Here is a 10,171-nt window from a genome sequence, read left to right as displayed (position 1 = left end):
CTGCAGCACTTTCTTGGCCTCTCAGGGATGTCACTACGTTAGTCTGAGTACCCTGAGGCACACACAACATGAAGTATTTTGTCTTTAGGCTCATTCATCTCAGTAGCAGCGGTAATGTTAATAATCTTCATACTTTGAAAAGCATTTGCGTCTAAACAAGAAGTCTTAGCAGTGGAAACTGCTACTCCTAACCTAGAATGGTTACACGAATGCCCTACATCATATCCTATGTTTCAAGATCCTACCTATGTAAATGTAAAATAAGGAAGGACTCAAGTCCTTTTCAACCAGTTTTAAGCCAACACCATAACAATTACGTCTTTCTCAATAAATGAGGTAAAAGTAAAAAGTGATGTAGCTTTGTCAAAGTTAAATCATAGGCTAAAATCCTGTATATCACTAAGGCATATCAATTTCATCTAGGCTCTCAAGACACAACATCACCGATTATGGAAGAACTTTTACATTTTTGTCATCTCACAATAGTGATTTTTAAAATAAGTTCTCTAGTCCTCTATATTATTTCACTAATATTGACAACTAAACTAACTCATATATGTACAATAGATGCACAGGTAGAGAAAATATGAACAATTTACCAGCCATTATTGTAATCTTAGCTGCTCTATCATCATTGTAAATCCTTTACATGATACATGAAATCAATAACTCTTCCCAAACCATAAAAGACTATGGGTCAGTAATGATACTGAAGCTACAAATACACAGATTATGAAGATTTAAATGTTGACTCCTCTGTAATCCCCACATCAGAGCTAAAACCAGGAGAATAATAACTAATAGAAATCAACAACCGAGTAGTTAGAGATAGTCATTGAATATTAGTTAGTTTCATCTGAAATTGTTGTACACCCCTGAGCTGTTCCTTCTCAGGCCCAAAAAGAGCTGCTATCCCAGGACGCCAAATTAAAGAATCCTAATACCAACAGGACCAGGCCTATGTTATGAACAAGTTATTCCACCATCCCCTACAGAATTTGTTCTTGTCATTGTTCACATTTGAGCCGTTCTAATGGGTGTCTCCAGCAGCCCAGTGGTGGAGGGGGGTTGGGAAGGATGCAGAACTTCCGGAGGAAACCACAGGACCTGGCATTCTGGGAAATTCATAAGTGCTAGTCAAGTTCTGGCAACCTGAACACTTCCTCCTGAAAGCTGAAGTCTGAGAGACATTCCTGCTCCCTTTGGCCACATGGCTGACAAGAAAAGTAGCTGACCTGCAAAATGAGCACCAGTTCGGGTGGCGGGAGGGGGACACTCCTTACAATTATGCTAAAATGTTGCCATTTCCTCCAAACTCTCAGTATTCACGTCTCATTATTCATGCACAACTGTGTTATTAGGGGTTACCACTGAATAAGTGATGACTCCAGAATTTCTGTAGGAGGGGTTTGGGGCAGGTGAGCAATTCATTCTGGGAAAGAGAGTTTAAAACCAAGTGAATGGCCCTTTATATTAGCATGGGAAAACGTCCCACATCCCAACTTGTCTCAACAGACCCATTAATCTAGAAAAAACTACAGTGTCACTTTTCAGAGGTCTACCCTGTGTGCACACATGGAGAAGATACTTAGAATGTTAAAGTCAGCATGTTAAGTAATTTTCTTGAAATACTGTAACTAGCACCCAGTTTACTTTCTTCACAGGCCTTTTCATAATCTATTTAATTTTAGTCCTTTTTAATTGTCTGTTACACCTTTAACACCTAAATTCCAAGAGAGAAGGATCTTCATCTTATCTCCACTGCCTAGCACATAATGGTTTCTAAATGGAACTGATTCCAAGATTGGCCTCATTTAGGAGTGCATCTCTTGTTATAATCAGGTTTCCAAAATCCTTAGTATCAATACGGAATCCTTTCCTCTCACATTTCACAGGAAGATAGACTTCTTATAGCCCAAATATGGATATGTTTGAAGTTTCCTTGACTGATTTAAATTGAATTAAAATTAAAATAATAATTTTGTATAGGAAAAACTTTCAATTTTTTTTCATTTTTCAGAACATAACCACCTTTTCTTTCTCTACTTTCTTCCCTTCAAAACAAACTTTGCAACATTGGGGTGAGTTAAATAATATGAAATCTAGCCCCAAATTAAGCTCTCAATGACATGAAACACATTTTTTGCTCCTTTTTAATAAAAATCCTATATGCAGTACATTAACGTTTTCTTTTAGAAATTACGTTGGCAACTTAATCCCTAATTCGAGGTATCCATATAACTGGTTACAGTAAGGTTCTTTGGCAAAATATTACACAAGATATATATGAGATGTTCAGATCTGGGTAATATACCTTACTTGAAAGGCACGAATACTTTTTAAACAGCGTAGCATAATCACACTTAAGACTATAGTTACTTTGTTCCCAAGTCCCTGAAATTCTATTTGAGGGGAGTTCTAAAAGGCCTGTGTCTTCTCGGTGTCCACAACCATATACGTACACAGGTGGTCCTCAATCCTGCTCTCCAAACTTCAAATAAGGGGCCAGAGACAAGGCTCGGGACTTGGAAAAGTCCTAGAAATTCCCTGCCTCAAAAGCACTTTCAGAGTTTCACATTTCCCTAAGGAAGACGTAGCTAAGTAGACATGCCTAAATCTTCCAAATCCTGCTGGTTGTTCTGAATTATGGCTACATTGGCTGTGTACCCCTTGAGCTTTTATTTCCACATACTTGAATTAAATCCTGTAGTTCTTCTTCGATTCTAGCATCTGTCACCTGTTCACAGGGTCTATATGCCACAGCTGTTTTACCACTTTCTGAAATAAAGTTAACAAGGATCAATTCAGAGGTTTTCTTGTTCTAAAACTTCCTGTACACAATGGTAGCACCGAATAATTAGACATTCTTTTGACTTCTAAAAGCAGAAAATAGTAGCATTTTCCTAGTTCCCTCATCTGACACTTCAGTTTTTATCATAATTATTTGTGAAAGCATATATAAGAAGTATCAACTTGGGTTCAAAAACTTTATGATCTTAGAAATAAGAACTAAGGAATAAGGACATAGAAATTAAAAGCTGTGGAAACAAAAATGTTCAATCACAATACAATTAAATAGTAAGGCATTAGGTGGGGGTCAACGTGAGTTCAAACCTGGGAGAGATACCACTGGACTGTAATAGATACTTCCTATTAGAAGCAAGGCAAGTGCCTACTTCTTGGGACAAAAATTCTACCAGATAAAATGAACAAAGCTTTGGAGACAGAGACAGAGAGAGGGAGCATTTGAACATTCTACTGGCAAAAACTGGCCCATGTACCCTTTGGACAATACAGCTTTCCTCGAGGCAAGCTAGAGCCACCAGGCTTTTTGGTCTAAGGAGTGTTGGGTACATACAAGGAGTACCTTGGCATATTAGGCACAAACAACCCTGGCATTTAATTTGGTTCTTAAAGGTTGTTACCCAGAGTTGACAGCTGATGGAGATTCTGTCTGATGACCAGAGAAGTCAAACTTCACTGGAACGACTGCCCAGGTTGGAAGGCTAAGACCAATCCAGGGTCAACTCTTACAAGCAAATAAGCTCTCTGACAACTTAGCTTGGATTTCTCAGCCTACAGGGCTGTGAAGCAGGGGAGCAATTCTGTTCCGGGAATCTACTAATCATAAAGTTTCCTTTGGGCACAGCCTGTGACATTCTCACCGCTGTATAACTCGATAGGGAACACAATCAACGCTATTCAATAGCATGACCAGTTTCAAGGCTCACAAAAACTTACCGATTATTATATAAGAATCATATTCACCCAATATATCAGAAATGAAAACTGAAATTCAACTGATTCCAAAAAGATAGTCTAATAAACTCTTCAACAAGAAAACAACGTTAATAATAATAGTCAATATACTTTGTCTGCTTACTATGTTTCAGGCATAGCTCTAAGCTTGTTAGGTTCATCATCCCATTTACTCTTACAATATCCCCCATTTGGTGGTAAGCTGAATTACTAACCCTATTTGCAGATAAAGAAATTGCAGCTTAGAGATATTAAATACCTTCAAATGTCTCTGGTTGGAAAAACCTAAAACTACAACAACAACAACAAAATCTAAGAGACAATGTTAGGACTCAAACACAGGTGTCCAAGGCTTATAATCACTACACTACTCTGTACGAGAAGCAAGCAACTGAGGAAGAAGTGGATCAAACACTTTCTGTATAAACTGAGGCAAGTGATTCTACATCTAAACACTGGGGACAATAATATTTGCTGTCGTTTTTCTCATAAATGCCACAAAGAACAAATGTAAGACTCCTGCTGTGAAAGCATCTGGTGAATGAAAGAATATGTAATGTTTTAGATAACCATTATTTTCATCCAATTCACTTCTCAAAAAAATTTATTTGCTCACTGAAACTGAAGCACTTCAACGACAATCAAAAAGGTCTTACCTAAAACCACAATCAGCAATTTCTGAAATGCATCTGTCATAGCTTTCTGAATAGCAAGCTTCTGGGTTACCTTCCTTTTCATAAGTAATGATAATGACCCTAAATCCCACCAAAACAGATGAATTTAAAATGCCTATATGAATAACTGATTTCTAGATTATATGTTTAAAACTAAAAATGCATCTGTGATTCTTAGATCATTACCTTAGTGATTAAGGGCAGGCACAACACTGGGGTACAGGTGAATGTCTCCGTTGCAGGTATACCCTGGCATGGCACATGTTTACTGCTCGGATCTATTCTGGAAGTTCCTAAAATACTAGACGGGAAATGCAAACCAAAAACGTGGCACAAATCTCATATTACTCACAGATTTCAAATGCACAAGCTGAGGCTGCACTGCTACAGACCCTGCTCTCCTCTGCGTAAAGGGCTGGAATCATACAGTGAGATAGATTTGGTTGCAGTGCAGATGATCCTGCCTCTACTCAACCATCACCCACTCAGGTGGATGGTGGAGCCTCCTCCACCTCATTAGCTAACAGCCCTGCCTCTGACTTAAAACCCTAAGCCCAAGTGCCACGGATTCTAGGAAAACAGTACCAATCGGAATCCCCTTTCTAGGGATCTATATTTACTTTTTCTGCTCAGGCCCTTCTATAAGAGGCAAAGGACTGAACATTTACACAAGAGTTTATTTCAATCTTTAGACAATGATTTTGTTGGGATAACTGAAGGCCAGAAGACATGTGCATTTGAAGGACTATTTTAGCACAAAACAAATTATTAACAAAAAAAAACCCCCAAAAAACAAAACAAAAAAAACTAACTAATTTTCCCTCCTCCTAAGCTTCTTGGCAGGCACTCAGTATTAAAATTCTAAAGTATAAGGTCCTGTGACGTATTGCCTAAGATAAAAACCGATATTGTCAGGCAGAAAACTTCTGCCCAGGGCTTTAGTTGCTTAGAAAAGATGATGATGTATCTGAAAATTTGAGTTTCAGAAAGAAAGGAAAAAAGAGAAATCCCACTGCCTCACCTCCCCCACCACACACATACTGGAAAACAGACCTTCCTCCAACTTATCCAAAGGTTCCTCAGCCATGCCAACTCCAGGACTCCTGCACTCGTGGGAGGTCAACACAACCTCTAAAGCACAAAAGAACTTCAGGCTTTGCTTCTGAAGTGGTGTCACAATATCTTCATTTTCCCTTTCTTCAAGGTTATAAAGATCCCGAAGCTGTTAGGATTTTGAATTAAAGGCTAGACTTCAACATATACTGTTGTTAGAAATAAAAACTAAACTCCAGCAATCCCAGGAAATAGTTTAGGTATGCTACCCCTTCAAAATCAACTGAGACTTACAAATGAATGACTAGATATGGGCCACTGTTTTTTTATGATATACCATACAAGTACTGGAAAAAATTATGGACAGCACCATCCAAGTTATTGAGATTATCACTAATTCTAGGTGGCAGGCCAATGCTCAGATACTTCTATGTGGAAGTCTCTCACATCTCCTCCCCATAGCCATGTTCTATTCTTCTCTCTAAAGTCTAGGAGTTCAATGTTGAAAAGAGTCTGGTTAGTCAAAGAAAATCTACAGAGTTTACCTTGATGATACTTTTTGACCACCCATGGAAATCAAAGTAGTAATTTGCCCATTCTTGGCATCTGGAGCTGTTTAGGGCAGGCGTATTATGTTGAACCGCCTTATGTCTGGTGCCGAGATGAGCCTAAAGACATAAAAGACCTAAAAATATCACAACCCTACATAGAGACTTATATTGGATATACCTGAGATTTATCAATACCAATTTTATAGAGTGGTTGTGAAGATTAAGTAGGACATTTTAAGCAATGAGTTCACAGTGAGCCCTAAATAAATGTTATTTATTATTTTTCAGTCAGTACTTTTCTGCATCATTTCCAGGACCCCTGATTAACCGGAAGGTTCCCTGACCTCTGGTGGTGAAAGTGATGGTGAAAACAACCAAGGAAGCCCAGCAGAAGCCTATTATGGGGCTGCGGGTAAGCAAAGGAAGTGAACTGTTTTACTCGTCTCATCCTGTAGCTCCTGCTTGAGAATATAACCTGAAGAGGAGATAAGATGGACCTGCCACTGAATTAGGACCTGAATCTGTAGCACTCCCTCCCCAAGTTACTAACCCCTGTTAGAAGAGGGAATATGTATACCTCTATAAATGTAAATGAAGCAACGAAAAGAATTAGAGGTTCATCTGCATTAACAAGCTTCTTTGAGAGTGCAAATATTTCCAGTCTTAACTCTCTAAAGAACTTCCATATTACTGTGGATTTTTTACATCACTAGTTCCTTCTTAGATGTCCATTTCCATTCTGAACAGGGTATAGTATATAAATATAGTCATAAAAAATCAAATAATACAAATAAAGTCAAAGCATTGTTAATCTTTATTGATTTGTTTGTGCATCTTCCTCTGTCACTAGTTTATGAGCTCCTTAAGTGCTTGAAGGAACCATATATTGTTCTTTCCTTGCTACCAGAAACAAGCATAGATCCTGTATTATAATAGAGGAGTGATGGTCTGTTGACTGAGTGAATGAATGAGTACATAAGAAAATGAAATTACTTTCTCCAATTGAAGCTGCCTGCTGGGAAGGAGAAATGAAGACTAATTTTTAAATGTTGAGTATCACATGGGAGGCTAGGTCCTGTGCAGTGAGTCATAATGGAGCTGTCCTGGACAATTAGGAAGCTTCAGAAGGGTTCTGAGCCCCTGTGTAGTAGAGACAGTTGACATCTGGGATAACCTTGCCACAGTTCTTGCTGGCAAACATTTCCTTTCATGCTGAGAAAAACTCAGATACATTAGGCCTTTCCTTCATTCTATTTTAAGTTGTTATTCTCTTTTCTGTATTTATAAAAAACACAGGGGAAAAAAGCTAAGAAGTATGTATACCTGCCAATGAATAAAAGAACACATAATTGGAACTTCCGTGCTGGTGCAGTGGTTAAGACTCCTTGGTCCCAATGCAGGTGGCCCGGGTTCGAACTCTGGTCAGGGAACTAGGTCTCACATGCATGCTGCAACTAAGAGTTCGCACGCCACATTTAAGGAGCCTGCAAGCCATAACTAAAGGAGCCTGCCTGCTGCAACTGGGGAGCCCACATGCAACTGGGGAGCCCTTGAGCCACAACTAAGGACCCCGCCTGCTGCAACTGAGACCCGGTGCAACCAAATAAATAAATAAATAAATAAAATTGAAAAAGAATGCATAAGTAAACAAGGAAACAATTTCGGGGATGTGGGTAGTAAACTAAGGCTCTGCATTAAATAAAGAAAACTAATACGAATGTCCTTTCCTCTCAACTCTATAGTGACTTGGAGAACATTTTCTTCATTACTCTATCGGTGACGGGTTTTATGCTGAGAAAATCTCACAACCTACGCTTATGGAATGGTCTTAATGTCCAATATAAGAAAAGAACTCATTACTCACAACTGATACAAAGTAACTGTTTCATAATCTTTCCAGGACCATCTGTAATATATGAGTGGTATGTAAAATGGTAGCAGGGTCCGCAAATTAAAAATGTGTGACACAAAATCATTTCAATCCCAGGGAGTACATCCAGGATTGAAGTAGGTGTTAAACAGGTTACAGAAGTGGGAGGTAGTGTACCTGGAGTCTCATCCGAGGAGAGTTCTCAGATTCAATATAGGTGAAATCAGTGAGAAAAGAAATATGGGTGAGAATAGGCAGCAAGGTTAGTAGGAAGTAGCCAGAGCAAGAAGCCAATCAGAGAAGACACACAATTATAAAGGGAAAGATCTGGGAAATCTAAGCCTCACTCCCTTATTCAGAGGAATTGAAAAGGTCCTTGAAAAAGGAATGGTGGCTGAATGGAGGTACATAATGAAATGTTAATTCTGGGGAAGTAAAATTGGATGGCATGTTGATATGGAATAAGGTTTCTACATGCATTAAAGAATATTTTAACCATTTTCTGGAATCTGAAGGGAGTTCTGAATAGGCAGTTTGACAGTAATGATGATGATGAAGCCTCCTTTATGTTACATCTGACAAAAGTTTGTCAAGCTCGGGACTTCCCTGGTGGCACACTTGTTAAGAGTCCGCCTGCCAGTGCAGGGGACACGGGTTCGATCTCTGATCCAGGAAAATCCCACATGCCGCAGAGCAACTAAGCCCGTGTGCCACAACTACTGAGCCTGTGCTTTGAGCCTGTGAGACACAACTACTGAAGCCCGCGTGCCTAGAACCCGTGCTCCGCAACAAGAGAAACCGTCGAGATGAGAAGCCCATGCACAGCAATGAACAGCAACACCCGCTCGCCGCAACTAGAGAAAGCCGGCGCACAGCTACAAGACCCAACGCAGCCATAAATAAATAAATAAATAAATAAATAAATAAATAAATAAAAAATTGTCAACCTCACACATTTAAAATCCACATAAAAGTAAATATAAGGAAGACTCTTGTGAAGATTTCTTAAATTAAGGGGCAGCAGAAAATGACATGGGGTTTAACATCAGTTAAGTTTGGGTTTGGCCTCTAGTTTCCACGTTTACTGTCATGAACCTTAAGTAAGTCACTTAACCATCCTGAGTTTGAGTTTCTTCATCTAAAAAACAGGAAGAAACCACTAGGGAACTGGGGGATCAGTGGAGCAGTGCATCTGAGAGCATTCTGTACACCACAGTGCTGTTGAAACGGTGGCCTTTTTTTTTTTTCCCCTGGTATCTTAGTTCCAAGACCAGGGGTTGAACCTGGGCCCTCAGCAGTGAAAGTGCAGAGTCCTATCCACTGGACAGCCAGGGAATTCCCGATGGCCTATTAGTTTTGAATTCAGCACATCATCCCAGTAGAGCGAGGAATTCCACAGTTGGACCCACCTTCACTGGAGATGTGTGAAAAAGCTGTTTCTGCTCGCATGCCTTTTGGGCTCTGTGGGCATCCATTGCTGAATAAAACTTAATAATGGCATAGAACGCAGGACAGGCCACTGATGCGTTTGGGAAGACTCAGACAGAATACAGAAGGCCAAACCGGGAAAAGACTGTGAAGAAAGAATGCTGTAGGGCGGTCCCACGCTTAAGTAAGTGCAGTAAATTTCACGCCCAGGAAACAAAACCGCCCATTCCCTTGTATTCCCCCAGCCTTTCGCCACAGGTAACTATGGTGAGTCTGGAACTGCAAACACTTCCCGTTTCATAAACAAGGTTCCCTCTGAAATCCTAAGCTTCGAGAAGCATTAGGAGGCAATGACTTCTGTTGGGAACTATCTCTCAAAAATCTACGGGAGAGAGCTGACTGCTCAGGTCATCTCTAGAACTAAGATTCCTCTCAGTGGAGACCACAGGCAGATGAGGTACTGAAGCAGTAACCCGGCGCGCCCAGTTACTGGGGCGCGGGGCGGCTTCCTCCACCCCTCCCTCCCTTCCGGCTCGTCTCACTTGCAAGGCCTCGGCCGTTTTATCCAGAGTTCAACTCCCACACCAGCAAGGTTTTGTCACCCCCGATGGGAACCGCAAAAGGTACCAAGTGCACCATCCTATCGTCACAGCGCGTGCGCGGCTCAGGGCGCAAGCAGACTGCGCCAGAGAACGCGTGCCCGCGCTTTTTAAAAAGTTAGTGCCAACAAATCTAATATATAGAAAAATAGTTGAAAGCCCCTGAGTGTTTTGTGGATAGAAAAGCTTGAGATTCAGAGCAAGTTCAGAGCTTGACATTCTAAGAATAAACTAGCT

General features: G+C 40.2%; 1 pseudogene; it reads right to left on the bottom strand.

Moving 5' to 3' along the window:
• Positions 1-1,133: 1,133 nt before the first annotated feature.
• On the bottom strand, positions 1,134-9,974 carry LOC114895915 (annotated as a pseudogene).
• Between the last annotated feature and the right edge of the window lie 197 nt (positions 9,975-10,171).

The sequence above is a fragment of the Monodon monoceros genome, unplaced genomic scaffold, assembly GCF_005190385.1.
Source record: "Monodon monoceros isolate NGI ecotype Baffin Bay Population unplaced genomic scaffold, NGI_Narwhal_1 Contig2359_ctg1, whole genome shotgun sequence".
NCBI lineage: Eukaryota > Metazoa > Chordata > Mammalia > Artiodactyla > Monodontidae > Monodon > Monodon monoceros.
This window is presented reverse-complemented; position numbering and strand designations above follow the sequence as displayed.